Source organism: Vulpes vulpes, chromosome 2, assembly GCF_048418805.1.
Source record: "Vulpes vulpes isolate BD-2025 chromosome 2, VulVul3, whole genome shotgun sequence".
NCBI classification, from domain to species: domain Eukaryota; kingdom Metazoa; phylum Chordata; class Mammalia; order Carnivora; family Canidae; genus Vulpes; species Vulpes vulpes.
In genome coordinates this window covers 16,871,895-16,893,549 of record NC_132781.1, presented here as the reverse complement: position 1 = coordinate 16,893,549, position 21,655 = coordinate 16,871,895, and the positions used below count along the sequence as shown (strand labels likewise).

At 48.4% G+C, this 21,655-nt stretch overlaps 1 protein-coding gene across 15 annotated transcripts in view; it reads left to right on the top strand.

Annotated features, from left to right (window-relative positions):
* The first annotated feature begins 8,806 nt into the window (after positions 1-8,806).
* The window catches only part of MAPT (microtubule associated protein tau), a 100,272-nt gene continuing 87,423 nt past the window's right edge, over positions 8,807-21,655 (top strand). For 5 of the 15 annotated variants that reach the window (XM_025999513.2, XM_025999511.2, XM_072746945.1 and 2 more), the window contains exon 1: positions 8,833-9,058. The gene's annotated coding sequence lies outside the window, so the exon portion shown is untranslated. Of the gene's footprint in view, positions 9,059-9,087; positions 9,155-21,655 lie in introns of those variants that run through there. The other 10 variants (XM_072746942.1, XM_072746941.1, XM_072746940.1 and 7 more) reach the window with 4 other exon arrangements.

The window sequence follows — 21,655 nt, the reverse complement described above, 5'->3', positions numbered from 1 at the left end:
TATTTTAAAGATTTTATTTATTTATTTTAGAGACAGCATGTGTGAGAGAGAGTGTAAGTGGGGGGAGCGGAGGGGAGGGGCAGAGGGAGAAAGAAAGAGAGAATCTCAAGCAGACTCTGCGCTGAGCACAGAGCCCAACTCCGGCTGGATCTCATGACTCTGAGAACATGACCTGAACCAAAATCAAGACTCAGCTGCTTAACCGACCGAGCCACCCAGGAACCCCTGGCTGTATTATATTGATATTTTCCTATATTGTCTTTGAGAGAGAACTACAGGTGTCTCATCAAAACACCTTGCCTAGCAGACAATTAGGCAGGACAAATACATTTGAGGCTAGCCAAATATGTCACGAATTTGGGCCTTCGACTTTACGTTGAGAATAAAGGAATGTTGGTCGGGGTGCCTGGGTGGTTGAGTCAGTTAAGTGTCTGTCCTCAGCTCAGGTCATGGTCTCAGGGTCCTGGGATCTAGCCCTGCATTGGGTTCCCTGCTCAGCAGGGAGTCTGCTTCTCCCTCTCCCACTGCTGCTCCTCCTGCTTGTGCTTTCTCACTCACACACATACTCTCTCTCTCAAATAAATAAATAAAATCTTTAAAAAAAATGTTGGTCTTGAAGGCTGTCATGTCTCAAGAGCAAATGTCTTGTTATGAAAAACATTTCCAGGAATCTATTTCAAAGGGAAAGAATGGGTTGCTCATTCAGAGGAATTACCAAGTGAGATGACTTCCTAGCATTACTGTAGCTATTACTTGACATCCCCCAACTGCCCCTGGGTCTGGTATTTATCTGGTCACAAGGCCCTCTCTAATAAAGACTATATTTCCCAGCCTCACTGGCAGTGATGTGAAGCCATGTGTAAATCGTGGCCAATAGGATATTAACAAGAATGTCATATGTGACTTCTAGGAAATACCCTTAAAGGACAGAGATGCTCCCTTATTTATCTTCTCCTCCTTTCTGGGAATGTGATGCCTGAAGTTTAAACAGCCATTTTGGACTGTGAGGGAGAAAAGGGGTTCAGGACCTCCTGAATGTACCACTTTGGCATATGGATTATTTTGACCTGAAAGCTTGAGACTCAAGAGAAACTTTTTAGCCTCCCCTAACTACATAGAAGAATCTAAATTGGGGGTCTTTCCCAGAATAAGGGTTAATAATAAGAGATGAATGTTATCTGAGTGACCCATTTGTATGGCAGGGCAAACATCTAATTACCAAATTAGAGAAATGCTCTTCTCATTGCCTGTGAAGTGCATTTCTTTCCTCTGAAATCTGAGACCCCTACTCACTTCTCCTTAGTTCAGAATGGCATATATACCTCATTTTGCCTGACCAGCTCTGGAATTGCCATGTCTATGTGGATTCCCCATATATATGTAAATTTGATTTTCTCCTGTTAATCTGTCTCATGTCCATTTGAGTCTTAGTTTTCAGCTAGAAGGACCTTTAAGGTCACAGAAATTCTTGCTCCCGACAGGAGCATGCTAAGGATGGTAGAGAATCCAAACAGATGGACCTGAGCTCTAAAAAGCTCTGGGAATTTCTAAATCATCCTTTGACTCCTCTTTCTGGGCTTCAATGTAGAGAGAAATACATTTTTCTTTTGTTTAAACCACTGCTGTGCTGTATTTTTTTCACTCAGAGCTGAATCGCAGACTGATTGAATTATAAAGGAAATGCTCATTTCATCTCATTGTAGACTTTAATTCAATTAAATGGACTTATTAAATCCCTCACTACATAGAAGAAGAGGAATATAGAGGTTCTTAACCTGGGGGTCCATGAACCTAAAAGGGAAAAAAATTCATCTTTATTTTTACAACCTTAACTGGAATTTAGCATTTCAGTACTGAATGTAGTATTAAGAGTACCTGTGACTTTGTCATTAATAGATAGTTTCATATCAACTGTAGCTGGAGCCACAAGTCCTTCCAGAGAGCAGACCCTGGTGGTACATCTTCATGTCCATCCCAGTTCACCCCTTGCACTATTCAGATCCATTTTTCCATATATGTTCAGAGAGCAGCTTTTCAACATTTCGGTGGGCCTTTCTTCTTGGAAGAAACTTAGGAAAGTTAGTTCTATTAATTCTCAGCCCCGGCAGCTGTAACAGGTGCTGGGGCCCCAATTGATACTCATCACCCCCTTACTCCAACATTTACTTTAGATTCCCCTCATCCTCAGCTAGCATTTCTGCTGGTCTTGGGGCTTCCCTGAAGGCATGACCCAGGCAATCTTCCCAGAGGGGAGCTGTGCCCTGGTCACCATGCCTTCTGTGGTTGCAGAACAATGTCCCCACCAAAGATGTCCATGTCCTGGAAACTGTGAATGTGTTTTTTCAGATGATAAATGGACGTTGATGATTGAATTAAGGATCCTGAGATGGGTAGATTGTCCTGGATTATCTCTATGGCCCAATGTTATTACAAGGATTATAAGCAAACCATGGAGGCAGGGATGTCTGAGTCAGAGAAGGAAGTGTAAGCTGTGAGAATGATGACTTGGTGGGGTCTATGGACCCCATGGACTTACTGTCAGCAGGACTCTGGCCAGGGTCTTCACATGCCCACACTCTAATGAGGACCAACATGATACTTCAGGTCTCTGGATATTAATGTCAATTCAGACCTTAACTCCAACTGCCCTCAAAATATTTGGGCTTTCCTCTTTGCCCATTGTACACTTGCCATAGTGGTACAGGGATCTTCTGAATGGAGAATCAGTCTTCTTTTCAATCAATTGGCTCTGGATCTAAAAACTGGCTCAGGTCTGAGAACTGGGCAAGGGAGCATACCTTTTTTATTGAGCAGACTGCCTTAGTTTCCTGATCATTTGTCCTTGCTTTCCTCTGGTGGTGCAAGCTGAATAGTTCCCTTTTTGGCTGCCCATCTCTTTTGCTTCCAGGGAATCTGTGTTCCACTACCAGATTTCCTAACTCTTTGTGGGTCAATCTCATTGACTGCCACTCCAGCCTCACTAGGCATTACGATAAATGTATCCATTCATCCAGCTTCTGATAGTGCGTTAATTATTATTTTTTGGATTAATGGATTAATGAAAGGATTTAAGAAACTCCAGAAAGTAACACTCACATACGGTGTTAATAAAAGTAAAGAAAATAATGTAGCATGATTGAGAAATGACAGGTAAACATCAGAGTTGTCCAAGATATCCAGGCTTAGCTTCTCATCAGTCACATAGAGTGTACTTCATCTTAGGATCATAACCTACCAGGATATACACAATATGCCTTGATTTCAAGGAGGCAAGAGTCTCATCAGCAGGTAGGTCTTTAACCTGCTCTGGTCATGTAGCCCAAACTGGCCTGCATGATTGAGTTCATAATGGAAACTAAAATTACATAACAGAAAGCAGGTACAAACAATCAATCTGTACATTTTCTATAAACGATGGTGACAAGCTGGTACAGACTGTCCCTAGTGTTTTGTGGACTCAGCACAGAACTACATTAGTCACTAGTTTGTAAATTTTACTCTGGCTGGGTCAAGGGCAGGCACCACTTCTTTAAGTTCTCCCTGAAATTAAGCTCAGGCCTGCAACAAACCAACTAAGATAAACCCTGTACCTACATAGATGATTCAAGGCCATATCTGGCCTCTATTGTTTTGGGCCCCATCATCATCATTGTTCTCATTCAGCCTAATTCTGTAAGAACCTCTCTTCTGCAGACCTGGCCTACAGAGGAGAGTTTCCTGTCAACCTACCGATGCTGGTATCCCTCTTATCAACACATTCCTTATGGCCTTGATACGGTTGTCTTCTGTGCTTCTCTTGGAACTTTATCATCTGGTGGAGTTTCTGGACTTTCCACCAAATATCTACTTCAGCAGGCCCACTGCCCTCAACCTTTGAACACCTTCTTCTACTGGCCACCATGGCAATTCTGGCATTTCTATGCCACTTAGTGTGGCCTCTGTCTTTTTCATGCTTCTAGGAAGGAGTTCAGACTATCTTTGGGAGTCTTTGCTTGGATATCAAATTCCTGTCCCCCTTGGAATCCAGTCCCACATGTACCCTCCAGATTCTCAATGGTATGTGCTGTTAATCTGCGGCTCCTTTGGGGTGCCATCCCTTTTCTCCTTTCTCTCTCTCTCTCTCAAGTCATTTCCCTGGTTGAGTTAAGTCACTAATCCACTTATTGATTAGTGACTAATCCTGGTTATGTTTAGTGGCCTGGAGAGGAGTTGATGGCAAGGGGCAATCCGGAGGGATTCCATGTTGACTTGTGGGAAGATGACTTTGCATTTTCTTCAAGCAAGGGGAGGGAGTACTCCTGCAGGCTTAGAGAGTTCAAGGGAATCTGGGAATCTGGAACTTTCAAGGCATCACTAAATGTCCAATTTATATGCCAGAGCCCATCCTTCCCCAAAAAGGGGTCTGACCCAGTCATAGCAGGCCTACCTTGGTTGGCAGTTTAAGCTTCTTTGGAGCATGACCCCTCAATTAAATTTAGCAACAGTCACCCAATTATGTTATCCTTAGTTACTATTTCCCCCATATTCTTCAAACACCTGATATCTCACACCAGCTAGTGCACTGCCCTCCACCAGCACCCCATCTCAATTTATAGTTTCAACAACCAGACCCACCTCATGCCAGGAGCTATCTGTGTTCCACCTACCATAGTGATGGAGCCTCACTGATGGTAGGGTAGCAAACTTTTCAGCTCCCAAACTGCATCTTATCATCTGTTTTCTTAGACTACTCCTGACACCAGTTGTCCTAGGTTGAGCTGTCCAAGAACCAGAGTTTAGGATACAAATGTGTTTTAGGAAATGCAGTCAACACCTGAGAGAGAAGAAAAAGGAAGCATGAGCGAGCAGAGGAAGAAGATGAGTTATGATCCAGCCCAACAGCAGCCGGCCTGGCCCCTGGGGAGATATGGAAATAAAAAGGCTTAAAAATCCTCCGATAAAAAGGTATATAATGATGCCTCCTCTCTCTGGGACTTAATTTGAAATTTGGCTTTCATCTTTCTCTAGTTATCCACCTCAAGTTCCGCTGACACAGTCACATATGTGAGAATCTTATGATAGACAAGTTCAGGTTCTTTTCCCAGGGGTCTTTTTCACCCTCTATGTAAATCAAGGTGTGTATGGTGGAGACCATTGCCTTCTACCCAAATCATTCTCTTCTTCTTGGGTACACAATTCTTCTTTGTTTGTGTCCCTTGCAGCTGGGGTGGCCATGTGATTAAACCCTAACAGTGGAACATGAGTAGATGCCATGTCCAGAAAGCCAGTGTGCTTCCTCCATTTCCTCCTTCTCCTTCTGGCAACCGGACCCAGTATGTGATGACCCAACCTCAACCAAGCAAACAACAACAAAAAGGGCTCTAGGGACACCTGGAAGGCTCAGCAGTTAAGCTCTGCTTTCAGCTCAGGGCATGATCCTAGAGTTCAGGGATCGAATCCCACATTGGGCTCCCTGAGGGGAGCCTGCTTCTCCCTCTGCCTATGTCTCTGCTTCTCTCTGTGTGTGTCTTTCATGAATAAATAAATAACATTTTTTAAAAACATGGCTCTAAAGAGTGGCAGAGCCACAAGATGAAAGGAGCCTGGGTTCCTGAACCTCATGTGGAGGAAGCCCTACCTATCTGGAACACTGCCCCCTAGGCTGTAAAGTTGTGTTTGAGTCATTATATTTTGGGGCCTGTTTATTACAGCAGCTTAGTTTACCTTGACTGAAATAGTATGCGAATAGATTTGGTAGCAGAATCCCCAAATTCTATGAGTATCTGGAGCTTAGTTCTATCCAATCCCACTTAGGACACTATAAAGAAACTGACAGGGGAGTTAATGAATTTGTCTAAAGACTCACAAAATGGTTAATATTAGGACTCAACTCTTCTGGAACCTAATCCAGTTCTCTTTCCTTATGCCATCCCACCTTCTATGGTTCTGTAGGGCAGGCAGAGTGTGGTCATGAGATTTCTATTTCAGCAAGAGGGAAGGGCAGGGATTAAAGGAGGGGATGCATTTTCTTGGCGTCAATTACTGAGCCATTAGCTACCCATGGTGATTAAATTACCTGGAATGAATACCCAACTCCACATCATATACAATTAAATGATAGATCTTACAATTGTTTCGAGCACTCATTACTTCAATTTAATGTAAGCAAATGTTATCATTCAGTATCAGGGCACCACAATGTCATCAAGTCCTTGTCAGTTCACAATTATCTTTAGCTTAAAGGAAACAAGAATTTGAATGAGGATAACTGTTAATTTAACTGCTATAGCTTGTTTTACATATAGAAATAAAATCATATGTAGCAAAAGTATTGACAATGAGCATGATGATAAAATATTTATCATTTAATGAACGCCCACTATTTGTAAGGCACTGCATAAGAAACTTTACACACATGCACACACATACAAAAACACATCATGTAAGAAATTTATATATAAGGGATTTTATATAAAGAAATATATTTACATATATTGTCATTTAATCCCTGCGTCATTGGCTTTGCTGTGGTGACAACTCTCAAAATCCCAGTGACTCACACAATAAATGTCTATTTCTAACTCAAGTACCTGCACTACCTTGTTTTTTTTTTTTTTTTTTTTCATTCTGGGACCTAGGTTGAAGATGCAGTCCTATAGGACGTCATTCTGGTGGTGAAAGAAAGAGCTAAAGTAATAGAAAGTAGCAATGCCTCCTAAAGCTTCTGCTCAGACAAATCTACATAATGCCCATTAATTCTAGTAGCCAAAGACCATCACATGGCCAAAGTCAAACATCAATGGGGAAGTAGAGTGGAGGCAGTGCAGATCACATGGTAACAGGCTAGGACATATAATCTCCATACAGGAAAAAGGGAAAGGAAACAATTGAGGACAATAACAAAACTTCAATGTTAAAAGATAGATATTAATTCCACTCCCGTCTCCACTTTCCAGGAGAAGATGAATAGTTTTTCTAAGATTCTTCCACTTTCCAGGAGAAGATGAATAGTTTTTCTAAGCTTCTTCCAGAAGTTGAAAATATCCCTTTCAGCTGGAGTGACTAGGGGAGGCTTTAGTCAAATCTGAGCTAGGGTTTGAAGGTTATATAGGACATTGGCCAGGGAAGAAAGAGCAAGGACTTTGTAGATAAAGGAAAACCTGTGAGTACAGGTGGGGAAATGCCAGCCAAACAAGATCAGTTGGCCATCAAATAGAGAAGAGAACACAGGGGCTCCTTGAATGCTGAGGAGTTTAAGGCTAAGGAGTCACCTTCATTTAGGGGGCAGTTAGAAACCTATAGATATCTTTGAGCAAAAGAATGCCATGATTAAAATGATTGCTTCTGAAGGCTGATCTGACTATGGGATGCAGGGTGGGCTGACATAGGGAGAAACAGAGAGCAGGGAGACCAACCAGTAAGGTAACTAGTTTCCAGAACCAAGGTAGCAATCTTTAACTAATGTGGCAGCAGTTCTTTTTTCTTTTTTTATGATAGTCACAGAGAGAGAGAGAGAGAGAGAGGCAGAGACACAGGCAGAGGGAGAAGCAGGCTCCATGCACAGGGAGCCCGACGTTGGATTCGACCCCGGGTCTCCAGGATCACGCCCTGGGCCAAAGGCAGGCACTAAACCGCTGCACCACCCAGGGATCCCTTTAGCAGCAGTTCTAACAACCAACAAAAAGGTCAATTCCAGAGACTCAGAACCAGTAGTTTAAGAAATTAGCCCCGTGTTTTCATCACCCACCCATGCTCCCAATAATCACATATGAATCTTGTGTGAATAAAGCATTTTAAAAGCCTGCTTTTTGTATTAACGTGTAACATCCAATGTTGGGTTTGCTAAAGAGAATATATAAGTGCTATGCACATTAAAGCTTCAAGACAAGTTCCCATCCCCCTAGGACGAGACAGCTGCCCTCCCCCCATCCATATAAAGCCTCCTACTGCTAAGGCTTAAGCTAAATGTGTTGGATAGACCAAGTAAGGCCTAAGTCCGGGGCTGGGTGACGGGGGAAGGAAAGCCACTGGTCAGTTTCAGTCTGAGGTGTGCTCTCCAGGTGAGAATCTCTAGCAGGCACTTGGAAATTTGGATTGCAAGCTCTACTTCCGGTCTAAGGGTGTTTCAACAAGCAAGGTAAAAAAATAACTATATATGAAAATGCTTTGCAACGTGATAAGCGCTATTGGGAACTTCGTCCAATTAAAATTTTTATTCTAAGATTACGGTTAGATCAATAGATTTGAATGCTCCTTGATTAAAAAAAAAAAAAAAAAAAAAAGAACACCAAACCTGCACTATGTGACAACCGAGCCTGTTTAAAGTGGACTTACTAAGAATTCACCTTGGTCAACAACAAAGGTGGAAAGATAGCAGGTGGAAAGGAAGCCGACCCGGGGAAACTAATCAACAAGGGAGCCCATCTCTAGGGGTCGGGATGCCTTCCAGCCATTAGCAGGGCGAGCCCGGGGAGGCCTTGAGGTCCGCGGTGGGCCGACTGGGGAGCTTTATGGAAACCTGCCCAGGACCGCGACAGGCCATCACTCCGGGGCAGGAAGGAAAAGGGGCAAATCCAGGGGGCAACCCAGCCTCTCTCCCAAGGGCGGAGACCCCTCTGACAAGACAAAGGCTCCAGGCGCGGGAGGAGACGCCAAGTGCGCCTGCGCCACGGAACGCACATGCGCATAGCGGCCTGCGCCGCGGCCCGAGGTGGGGGGGGAGGGGAGACGGGAGAAGGGAAGCGCCAGAAGGACGGAGCCAGGAGGCCGGGGAGGGCCCCGTGGTGGGGGTGCTCGCGCGCGCCCACTGGCGGCCGGAGGAGAAAACGCCCGCGAAGGAAGGCCTCGCGGCCCGCCCCTCTTGGGGAGGCTCGCGCTCCCGCTGCTCGCGCCTGCGCCGCCTGCCGGCCCCGGGAGCGCGCCCTCACGCTGGTGCGCGCGCTCGCGCTCTCAGCCACCCACCAGCTCCCGCACCAGCAGCAGCGCCGCCGCCGCCGCCGCCGCCCACCTTCTGCTGCCGCCGCCACAGCCACTTTCTCCTCTCTTTCCTCTCCTGTCCTCGCCCTCTGTCGACTGTCAGGTAAGCGCGAGGCTCCTAAATCTGCCTCCCCGTCCTCCTCCTTGCACTCCCAGGCTGCCGCCCCTCGTCCCCCGCGGCAGAGATGGGGTTCACGAGGTAAGCATAGGTCGGGGGCCACGGCTGGGGCTCCTCCCTGCGCCCCGTGCGCTCCGGCGCTGGGACTAGGGCGGCTTGGAAAGGGATCCATGCAGGGGATGCACTCGCGCGCGCGTGTGTGCGTGTGTGTGTGCTGGGGGGTGTCCATACGACCCGCTTCGCGCGGACCTGGGCAGAGGTTGTGCCCGAAGGGTGGGGCCCGGATGGTGGTGACCTGGGGGAGGGGGCTGCTGTGCACTCTCGACCGTCGCCTTTTGCCGCAATGGGCGTGTGTCTATGTGTGTGTGTTGGGGGGTGTCCAGTGACGACCCCCGAAACCGAACCTGTAATCCGATTTATCCTCCTCGGTTTGCCGTAAATCCTTCAGGAAGGTATGGATCCGGTTCTAGAAAAGATGACTCCCTGCCTGCCCCTCCCTTCACCTCCCCGGTAGCAATCCCAATGGGGCTTTCATCGCCTCTGATTTAAGGCGGTGGCCCACCCCCTCCCCGTTTTCCTCCTTCAGAAACCCGCAGGGGACATTTGGGGGCTGGGAGTGGAATCGGGGAGATGGGGAGGGGTCCAGGCGCTGTCACTTTAGTTGCCCTTCCCCCTGCGCGCGCCTGGCACCGGGACGCGAGCAGCGCCGTGCCCGAGAAAAGGTAGTGCGCCGACCCCGAGGTGGAGGCTCGGAATGGCGAAAGGCTGGGGCCACCTGGCCTTGCAGTGTGGGAGGACTCGACGGCGGCGGATGCCCGCTCGCTGGCGCGGGCAGCCGCAGCCCCTCACAGACGCGCGCGGGGGCTGCAGGTGCATTTCGGGGCGGGCCCCTTTCTCCGCGCTCTGCGCCTGGCGTCCGGCGTGTGCGCTCCCTGCCGGAGGCGCGGGGCTGGCGCGCAGGGCTCGCCCCTCACTGCGGCAGTGGGTGTGGACCCGGGTGGGCAAGGAGGGGGAGAGGAGGCTGTGCCTCCTCCCACTCCCACCCCTGCCGTTTTCCCCCGCTCCAAACGCGAGGTGCCATCTTTTTGCGGCGTGTCATGTCTTTACTGTACCGTGCCAAGCCGGTGGCTGGGCTCTGGAGGACAGGGCGGGGACTGTAATTGATGGGGGGAGGGCGGCAGTCAGCGCTGAAATCTTGGCGTTTCGCGGCGGTGGGCTCGCGCCCTGGGGCATTCACCCGAGTCATTCCCGGGCGCTAGCCGCTTTGTTTGTAGGGCTTGCGTGATCTGCGTTGCCCGCCCCGGTTTTTTGGCTCTTAACTAGGAGAGTGTTTAACCAAGGCCCCCGCCCCTCCCCCTATTTTCCGCCCCTCGTTTTCGAGCCCTTTGTTAGATCTCGGGCTCGCAGGGGTCGGGGGACTCCAGTCACAGCCCCGAGGGCACGGATGGAACGGGCGTGACCCCGCGGGCCCCCCCCCAGAGGCGGGCGGCGCGCCAAGAAGCGTCCGCGAGGCCGGAGGCCTGGATTCGAGGTCTCCGCGCTCCGTGCGGGTGGCCGCCGAGGGAGGAAGCCCCTCCCGACACCCCGAGAGGCCCGAGGGCTACCCCCCACCGGCTGCCCAGTAGGGGGCACCGGCTACCCCGCGGGGGGTGGTGGCGGGGACAGCACGCAGCCGGGCCCCTCTCCGCTTCTTGCCCTGTTGCTTCGCCGGGCGGGAGACTGTAAGGAGGGGGCAAGAGGGGTCCTCCTGCGCTTCGGGCCACACCCATTTTTCCTGACTTGACTAGGGGAGGGGGGTGCGGAGGGGAGGTTGCTATAGAAACCACACGCGTCCCAAGAACGGACCGCTGGGCGTTGCCCCGCCCCTTCCCTGGAGATTGAGAACCCCAGGGGCTGGCGAGGCCGCGGCCCCTCGGTCTAACGGAGGCCGCAGGAGGGAGACCCCCCTCCCCGCCACCCTGAGCCGGTGGCTCTTCCCAATTGGCCTCCGGCGGCCTCAACCACCCAGATCGGCGTCTCTTGTATTTTTATTATTCTGGCCGAGTATTATTTTGGGAACGTGCAAGATTTTTAAAAGCCTGAGTTCACCGCCACCCTAGGAACGAGGTGGGGGGCGGGAAAGGGGGGGTACCGACCCCTGGCAAAGGGGTCCGAGCCTCGCCCTCCTGCGTGGAGCCGCGGCCGCGCGGCTTTCTGGCTGATTCTATCGCTGAAAACTGACGCGGGGGCGCAGTTCTGAGACCGATGAGCATCTCCGGAGCCGAACCATCCGCGCGAGCTGCACAGATTGACCTGAGTGTCCAGGGAATGGCCCGGCTCCGGGGTCAAGAGCCCACCAGGGGCCGCGCCGAACCTTCCTGTCTGTGGCATGGGAGGTTGGAGCCCGGGGTCGCGAGGGGTGTCCCTGCAGAATTGAGTCCGCCGAGGGCGGGTCGCAGGAGAGGCTCAAGGATCGCTTCGAGCATCTTCTCCGCTCGCACCCCTCCACCCTAGAGCTGGACGCGGAATTCGGGATGCGGACAGAGCAAGGGTCTCGGCCGGTAGCCCACGGCAACAGCTGCCCGGGGTGGACCGCAGGCGGAGAGGTCACGTCCTGTCTGTTGGGGGAAAGGGAGCTTGGCGGGAGTGAACACATTTAGCTCAGTGCCGGGAACAAAGCGCAGTCCAAATGTCCGCGATTTTGCACCATTTTGAAATGTGTTGGCGGCTTTGGGGTGGCTCTCCCTTGGTCGGCAAGGCTTGGGGGCTGTTAATGGAGGAATCCCAGGGGCCGGGGAATGGATCTTCGTTAGCAGATCTGGAAACACCATCCCTGCCTCTCCGTGTGCTCCAACTAAACGGCTTCCCCCCTCCCCACCCCCGGGATCTCTAGGGATCCAGCATTTGCGCCCACACGGGAAATCTCCAGGCACGGATCCGAGGGCCATCAACTCCTGTCCCCAGTAATCCCCATCAGGCGGGAGCTCACTTACGTCCCAGGAGACCCCACTTGGCATCCGGCACCCAGGAACCTCCAGGCCCCATCCCCAGCTGAGCCAGTTGGGATGGATGATGGAACCTGGAACAGCAACGGGGGTAGGGGGTGGGGTGGGGCTGGCTCTGGAATCTGTGCTCAGGCTCAGCAGGATGGCTTTTTAATCCCTTTCCCTAAAGCAGAAAGAGAAATGTCTTTCCTACCAAAATTAATGAAGGTATTATTTTTCATTTTATAATGCTACTTAGGTTTGCTAGGTAAGAATTGCTTATTCGTCTCCAAACCCTTCCTCTAAACAATAAATGAATTACCACCCCCACCCCACCCCCATCCCAGTACCTGGTCCCCAGAGATTCCTGAAGCCTATCAATATCTTGACCAGCAGTTGCTTCTGTAACAGCTTGTGTTGACTGCAATAACCTGGTGTGGCTCTTGGGGTTGCCTTTGGATAGTTGGCAGGAGAGTTTTGTTGGCTTTGCTGGTTTTTGGACAAGTGACAGTCCATGACTCTGTGTGCCTGCCCCACACAAACCTCCTCTGCACCTGCCCACTGTGAAAAGGCGTGTCTTTTAACTGGTTTCAGGTATCAGGCTCAGCATCCCTGACAAGAACAAAAGAAATGGATTATTCCCACAAATTGCAAGAAGAAAACGTAGAATCAGAGTGAGAAGGGGTCAGATTTATTCCATTTGGGGAAAGAGCCCCTTTTATTGAACATGTGCTTTGGCCCACATGCCCTGGAGGGCAGTGCCAGCCTAGAGATGTAATAGGATTGCGGTGCTCTTTGTTTGGTCTGAATTTTCTTTCTGCCCTTTTAACATACATCAGTTCATGAAGCCCGTTTGTTGAAGATTTTAAGAAACTGTGTTTCATTCATTACACCTTCCCTCAGCATTTACATATATGGCTTGAGTGTCTCTGCAGCTCTGTGTATGAACATATATTAGTTGTCTAATTAAACACATGATAGTTTTACAACTAGATAGTATTGTCCTTAATCCCACCTTGAAAAAGAATCACTCAGGGCCCTGGGTGGCTCAGTCTGTTAAGCATCTTCCTTCAGCTCAGGTCATGATCCCTAGGACCTGGGATGAGCTCTGCTTGGGGCTCCCTACTCAGCAGGGAGTCTGTTTCTCCCTCTGCCTGCCACTTCCCCTGCTCTCTCTCTCTCTCTCTCTCTCTCTGTTAAATAAGTAAATAAAAATCTTTTATAAAAACGTAAAAGAATCACTCAAAAACAAATAAAAACACCCTCAAGGGCTTAATATAGTGCTAGACATACAACAGGTATTTGGTCTATACCCATTTAACAAATAAATGGGTAAAATGGGGGAAATGCAGGTCAAAAAGGTGGTAAAGATAAAATAGAATGGGGGGGCTATATTCAAGGTCATGGAATCAGGAAGCTGCCTGTGCCCCTTGGTGCATCTCCACACCTGCCCTCCTCTGCTGCCAAGACTTCTCCCTTCTCAGTACAGCACTCCCTGGCTCCAGAGCCCTGGTCCCCACTGAGCACCTCACCCTTGCTGACTGGAAGAGTGCAGAAGAGGGAATGGGCAGAAAGCACACAATACCCCAGGGGGAAAGAAGGCCCTGTGCAGCCATGTGTGAGACCTCTTGGTGCCAGAGGTCAGAAGGATGCATGAAGGTGGGAAACTCCATTTGGCTCTGCCCCTTCCCCTTCCCCCCCACCCGACTTTTTCATTATCCTACCTCAAAAACTGCCCCTCAACCCCTCCACATCCCCCAAAATATCCACCTAACTAATCGCTCCTAGCTTGACACCCTTGGTGCTTGCATGGGTGATTTGCAGGAGCAGTAGCATGGAGGGGCACCTGAGCAGGTGGGGAAGGGAAGACTACTGCCTCACCAGCTGAGCTGCAGCCAGGAGAGGACCCCAGTAGTCCAGCTGGGACTCTCAGGCGTTTTCCTGTAAAACAGTGGTTTTCAGCCCCCTGGGCCCTTAAGATGGCTAGAGACATTTTTAATTTTCACACCTGGGGAAGGTACCACTGGCACCAAGTGGGTAGAAGCCAAGGATTCTGCTAACCATTCTGTAATGCACAGGACAGTCCCCCACATCAAAGCATATACAGCCCAAAATGTCACTCATGCCAGTGTCAGAAGCCCTGCTCTAGAAACATTGTTACTCTGGCACTCTTATCATAATGGCAGCTTATGTTCCTTGAGTGTGGACTAAATCCCGGGATCCTGGGATCATGACTTGAGCTGAAGGCAGATGCTTAACTGACTGAGCCCCCCGGGCACCCCCAGAGGCACTGTTCTAAGTACTCCCCAGAGATTATCTCATTTCATCCAACAGCCTCCTTTTGTAGCAGGTGCTGCTGTTATTATCTCTGTTATGTATGGACAAGCTGAAGTACAGAGAGGTTTAGTAACTCACTAAAGGTTACACAGCCGGTGAGTAGTAGAGCTGGATGTCTGACACTAGCTCCCTCCCCTTCTCAGCTACACGTGGCTTTAATAGGCCTTTGTGGGCTAGCTTAGGAACCCAAGCATGATTTGTAACATTGACTCAGTGGAAGATTCAAATTCCAAAGCCACTGGACTCACAAAATGAACTTTTGAAAGAGTCCGTAATTGGAGCACAACCTAAAGCTCATAATTTCTGATCTAGCCCTGACACACAGAGCAAGGGATTTCACTCAACCTCTGTGTCTCTGTTTATAAAACAAAGAGAAAATATTCCAGGAACTTGAAACCTCTTCCCCCAGACCCAGGTTTTCAAGACCCCTCTGTCACACAAAGGAGCAGCTGGTTCTGACTGGCTCAGAGAAGGCTAGAAATCAAGATCAGGAGATCATGGCATAGACTCAGCTATGGTCCGGGTCAAATCAGTGAAGTTTTAGGGACAGCAGATCCTCATCTTAGATCCCCCAGAGGGATCAAAGCCTTGGCACCAGCCAGTGGGACCAGCTCTGAGCCTGTGGCTGAGTTGAGTTGGGTGGACACAGGAACAGCCTCAATGCAAGAATCTCAGGGCTTCCTTGGTGGAAGTGGGCCCGGAGGCTTTTCTCGCTTCCTGGGGCCCAGTCTCTGCAGTAAATATTCCTTTATGTTGTGGCATAGACGTAGAAGTACCTAGAGTCCTTCGTCCCCAAGACTCACTGCTACTCTGCCTTGGGGGAAAATCGGAGGCTGCTATAATTCTGCAGCCTCCTCTGAACCCTGTGTGGGCAATCAGACATACACCATACATGCCAGTCTCACCCCAGTTACCTCACCAAAGGGGTTACTGTCTAAGAACACTTTTACTGTCTCTAGGCCCCATGCCCTGCCACCTCAGCCAGGTTCCTGCATAGATGGCCTCCACCTGAGTGTGGGGAAGCATTGTGAGGCCACCTTGGAATGGTTTTTGAACTTTCTGATTTTTTTTTATTAGGAAACATTCTGCAGATGTGCAGCTAGAATCAGCTTCCACAAAATACAAACTTGAGTGACTTCCAAGTGGATTATCTGGATATCTTTTTGCTGTGTTGATTTTTCAGTGGGCTCTGTACTTGCTCAAATTAGGGACACTATAGAATGAATCCCCCCAGGCAGCCCGGGTGGCTCAGCGGTTTAGCGCTGCCTTCAGCCCAGGGCATGATCCTGGAGACCCGGGATCAAGTCCCACATCGGGCTCTCCGTATGGAGCCTGCTTCTCCCTCTGCCTGTGTCTCCGCCTCTCTCTCTGTGTCTCTCATAAATAAATAAGTAAAATCTTAAAAAAAAAAAAAAAAAAAAGAACCCCCCCCCCAAAAAAATATATGTTGTGCCTCATGTATTCAAGGAAGGTTTGTGAAAATACCATGAAGGCAGACACTGTTTCTTCCTTGATAGACCATTGGTACAGGGCAGTGTCTTACAGATAGAGGTATTAGGTTGGGCCAGTGGTTAAGGGTGTGGACACTGATCAGACCTCCTAGGTCCAAATCCTAGCTCTCCCACTCACTACGGGACCCAAGCTGTGTTGATGAGCTTCTTTCTTGGAGAGTTTGTTGTCTGCACCTTGGGGGTATGGCAGGACCTAACTCACTGGTTGCTGTGGAGTTTAAAGGGGATAAGGAGGTGATGCAGTACTTAACCCAGGGCCTGGCACATAGTAAATTGCTTAGTGAATGGTTTCAAGAGCAGCAGCTTCTGGTGTTGCAACAAGTGTTGACTTGTGATTGGATGACTATGCAAAGGCATCTGCTGACCCTGGTGATAGAATCACTTGTAACAGATAAATTGTTACAGGGATCAAGATAGAAGTGGGCAGCTGGCCAGCTCCCCCGGAGCCAGGTGCTGTTGTTCGGGTGGAAGTGGGTCCCCCGAAAATCCCACACACCCATGTTTAAATGTAGAGCCAGAATTCTTGACACAGGCAAGCAGAGTGACTTATCATCTGCTGTCCCTGCTTCTGTCCTCTTCCTTCCTGAAATCCGCTCCACGCCAGGAATAGACTGTACTCTCCCCACCAGCCTGAGCCGAACCACGCCCTCCCACCATCCTGGGAATGGTGACCTGGCTTAGCTAGTGTGTGGGGTCCAGAGATCTGACTAGTTTACTCACTGAATTAAAAGTGAGTGCAGGGCAGCCCCAGTAGCTTGGCGGTTTAGCGCCGCCTTCAGCCCCAGGGCATGATCCTGGAGACCTGGGATGAGTCCCACGTTGGGCTCCCTGTATGGAGCCTGCTTCTCCCTCTGCCCCTCTCTCTGTGTGTGTCTCATGAATAAATAAACAAAATGTTAAAAAAAAAAAAAAAAGTGAGTGCAGATGGGATTGGAAAAGTAATGGAGGGCAGTGGAGGAGAGGATTAACAAATGAAATAAGCAGGGTGTTGAAGTTGGTAAACTGGCAAACGGACCTCATGGTCAAGAGAAGAGTAAAGCAGAAGATGCTAAATAAAGCAAACACAGCATGTTCTGAATCCAGGAACTCTCCAAGCATTCTATGAGCATGCTCATATCTGAATTACTAAATTTGATTTAAGAAGACTTCTTATCTATGAAATGAAGACTGAGGGTCATAATACTTTAGTTTTTAAAAAGTCATTAAAATCAGAAAAGTCATTACAAAATGATATTCTTGCTGTTTGGACCAGCCAGTTGGAATTTCTTGTCCTTTTCACCTAAGCCACACTTGTAATACATTGTTTAGGACTTCAGATTTTAGCTCCTTGGTAAAAGCGGCTTACACTACAGAGTAATCTGAATGCAGAATCTCTCTAGAGTTTTACTATTTCATTCACAGTCTTTAACATCTTGTTTGACAGTAAAAAAACAAAAACAACAACAACAACAAAAAAACATTTTTATGAAGTCTTTCCAGAGTGTTCAACCTGATTTTCCTAAAACCAATTAATGATTTTAAGAGTTTGTCTTTTGTTTTGTACTTGAAACACATCAGCTTACATCTTACTTAAATTATGTGATTATTGTAATAAGTGTGACGGAAAATAGAAGATTGGCTGTGGTAGGCAGAGGCCATGGCTGTGGACATCAGGCCCTGTGAACTCAGCCTTGAATATTTACAGTCCTTCCTTTCCGTTTCTTACACGGTGTCAGCTGGGATGGGGCCTACTGTGGAGACTCCGGTATTAAGTGAATGATAGGCTGTCATCCTCCCTCCCCCATTTTTGCCTGCCTTCCAGAACTGCTCAGCACTTTGAATTCATTCACATAGAACCCCAGGTTAAGGGGGTATTGCAAAATTCTCCCCATAAGACCCAAAATAAATGTAAATCTTATTTATTATATTGACTCTCCTTAGTGAAGGGATTTTAGATTAAGCTCCAATGATTAAAAATCAGCAAGGTAGAATTAAATCTGAAGCCATTGGAAATGATGTTCCATTCACAGCCTTTCCTTTGGTCCTATCCACTCTCCTGCTCCATCAGGCAGGCATCTAAGAGGAACATAGTTATCTCTGAGGGGTGCCGGGAGGCTCTGTCGGTTAAGCATCTGCCTTCAGCTCCGGTGGTGATCCCAAGATCCTGGGATGGAGCCTCACATTGGGCTCCCTGCTCAGTGGGAAGCCTGATTCTCCCTCTCCCTCTCCCCCCTCCTCCTCCGCTTGTATTCTCTCTCTCTCTCTCTTCTCTCTCTCTCTCTCTTGCTCTATCTCAAATAAATAAAATCCTTTAAAAAAAAAGATGATCTCTGGTCCCAGCTACTAGTTTGCCTACCAACCTGTGGCCCGGTTTTCTGTTTTCCCAGGAAGGCTGGGTGATGATGTTTTCAGATTTAGTCTGCAGTTGTAGCATAAAAAATCCGAGGGATGCGCTTTCATCTTCATGGCCTCCTCCCCAGGCCACCAAGGATATTAGAAGACCCCTGAGAGCATAATTGCTGTCATGTGATCTCCAGCCAACACAAAATGCCAAGAAGGAAGTGCTGGCAAAAACCGATTCATGAAACTGTGGAACTGTGTCCCTCCTCCAGGGTAAAGGACCTGAATGAGAACCTGTGTTCTAAATTATGTGTCAACAGAATTGTCCTGGACCAAATCCAGCTCAGCCATTGATTTGTAGGTCATTTCAGAGGTGCTTATGTCCAGTTGTTCTTAGTTGGCCATTGGCACCAAACTATTCTCTTAATTCATGCCTTCTCCCACAGCCTACCTACCCCTCAAAAAGAGGCTTATTGGATAATTAATAATCTAAAACCAAATGCTTTAATGCCCAAGGGAAAGTTACAATTTAAAGAATCTCTTTGTCTTAAAATATATATACATATTAATATTATAATTGTATATATATATATTTAAAGATTTATTTATTTATTTATTGGAGAGGGAATGAGCACATGCACACACGCATGTGTGTGGTGGGGGGGAGTGGAGGGGGGAGAAGGAGAAAGAGAGAGAGAGAAACTCACTCAGACTTCTCACTGAGCCCAGAGCCCAACATGGGGCTTGATCCCAGTACCCCAAGCCCGTGACCCGAGCCATGCCCAACTGACGGAGCCACCCAGGTGCCCCGTAATTATATATTTAAATGTGAACGTTTACTGCCTTATTTGTTGTATGTCAAGACTTTTTATATTAGGTTTGCTGAACCCCTGACAGCCCTTAACTTCAGTGATGGTAATGCATCAGAATTTAAATCAAGGTATGTTAATAAGCCAAGTAAAGGTTGTATATATGAGTAAAATACTTGTATATAACCTGCTGTGTTGGGGTGCAGTAATAGTTGCGACATAAATTCACGTGAATCTCTCCCTCTCAACGCTCCCATTGCCAAGAATCACCAGGAATAGCTGTTTGGAAGAGTCAGCAACCCTCCTGCCATCCATGTTGTCTTGTCTTTTTCCTTGGAACAGGAAAATACCACCCTGGCCCCAATCCACGTGCAGCAGCTCACCTTCTGACTGTGCTGTCACCATGAGCCCAGCTTAGAAACGAAGGATTTCACAGAACATCCCTAAATCTGCTTGAATAATGGAGTGATCAGTCAAACTCACCTGAACCTGCTTTAACCTTTCCTCAGGGTTAATCCTGTGGGATGTGCCTGCTGGCCCCACTAGGTTCAGTTCTTCCTCTTGTATTTCTCAAGTCCCTCCCTTTTTAACCCTGCAGGGGGTGATGGCTGCACTCTGTTCCCGGCAGACTGTTAATAAAGGCCGAATAAACTGAAATAATTCCCTTTCAGTGTCACTAAAGTGCTATAAATAATTATGAACCAATATGGTTGATGTCTGATGGGAAATGCATGGGAAATTTTTTTTTTTTTAACTGGCAGGATTCATGTTATAAGTTGACAATCTGGGCCAAGTGAAAAAGAACTTTTCTTTTTTTTTAAAGCTCTCCCTATCATTTATTGATGGCAAGACTAAATTCCAGAGGCTAGCCATTGCCTCATTTTGTGGGCCTGTTATCACCTGTTGCGTGGGCTTGTCAAACCCTGAATTTAATCGCAATCTTCCCTGTTTACCCACTTATGAGACTTGTGGTGAAGTTGAAGATTTCCTATACATCCATTTTTTCATCTGTAAAATGGGGATTATGCAACCTCCTCACCCCACAAATGGATGATAGTGTGGGCTCCCTTTTCACTGGGTAGTTGCAGAACTGAAGTAAAGCCATCTATGAGAATTCTTTCGAGCTGCTCCAGAAGACAAGTGTCACAGGGAGTGGGGATGCCTCTGGGGAGCCAGACTCAGGTGACTGACCTGAAGTCTCTATGGGCTGAGCGGAGCCTGGTGCCTGAGCTAGTTCAGCTCCTGCCACTCTGCTCCCCTCTTGCTGGCAGGATGGTGCAAGCTCCTTCCCAGGGGTAAGTGCCCATCAGTAGAACCTGAGCCCAGAATGGATGGACAGGTGGCTGCAGTCCAGCCTGTGACTGGTCTTGTCTGTTCCCTTCTTTGCAGAGGAGGCCTAAAGCCAGGGTGCAAGACAGGTCAGTGGGTGGTTGTGCCTGTAGCATAACCTCAAGTGATATCTCTGGGGGACTTCTCAGGAGAGGGGCTGGGGCTTCCCTGACCTTTACTGTGACTCTCAGATGGAATTTCCTGGGAGCCTTTCCATTTTCTCATGGGGTTTTCAGTTTTTTCCTAATCAGACAGGTACTTGGCACAGGATCTCCTATTCTAATTATGCCCAGGGGTAGCCTCTTCTGGGTACTCAGTGTTTAGCCCTGGATGGGAACCTGGGAACCGGTTAAGGCAAAAGTGATTAAATTAAAGGCAGGAGTTGACTTTGGTGGTAAGAAGCTCTGCGAGGTGTCATTCACTGAAGCACTTGCACTTGGAATTTGAATTGAGCTGGAACTGGATTATGGTCGAGCTGTCTTTGCCCTGGGAGTGGAGGGCTTCTCGTGTTTGTGGATGGTGGGTAGTATTTCAAGGCATGTGTGTAACCCCAGCCTGCCGACAGCCTGACTGCCCTACTTCACATCAGCTTAATAAACTCCCTATTGGTCTAAACTAGTTTTGTTATATGAAGATGCTGATAATAATGGTACCAGCCAGTTGCATTTATTTTACTGAAAACATTGCCTCCTTTACCCTTCACTCCCCCCCCCCCCCCCCCCGCAGGGATTATCATCCTCACTTTGTAGGGGAGCAGATTGAGGGCCAGAGATTTCACAGCTGGAGAGGGAGCCAGATCATGCCTCTCCCCAATTCCTGAACCTTGCTGCCTGCATGTTTCCAATGCCTCCCCTCTGGGTCCACTCCATGCCAACAGATGTGTCCTTAGTACTAATGACCAGAGAAACTGTGCCCTCCAGCCTCCCTGAATGGGTCATATGTAACCCGAGCCTGGAGAAAGTATTTTAAACCGAAAGCTAGCCTCTAAACTGGGCTGCTGCTTCATGTCGCCAGTGACGGCAGAACCAAATTTAGTGTCGTGGGCAGATCGACACTTATCCAATAGAGAAGCTCATTTTTCTTCCATTTCACACAAAACATGAAAAATGTCCATACCTGCCACACTTCTACGGAGGGGTATGTGTGACGGAAGGCTGGGAAAGGTGACCAGGAGGGGCCTGGGTATGTAAACTCAGGGGAGATGACATACAGGTTCCCAGGCAGTGTCCATGGGGAGAAATTTAATTCCAAGTGGGTATTTTCCCTGGGCTGTTATGGAAAAGGGTCACAGTGGAAGGGAGGCAGGGGGATAGG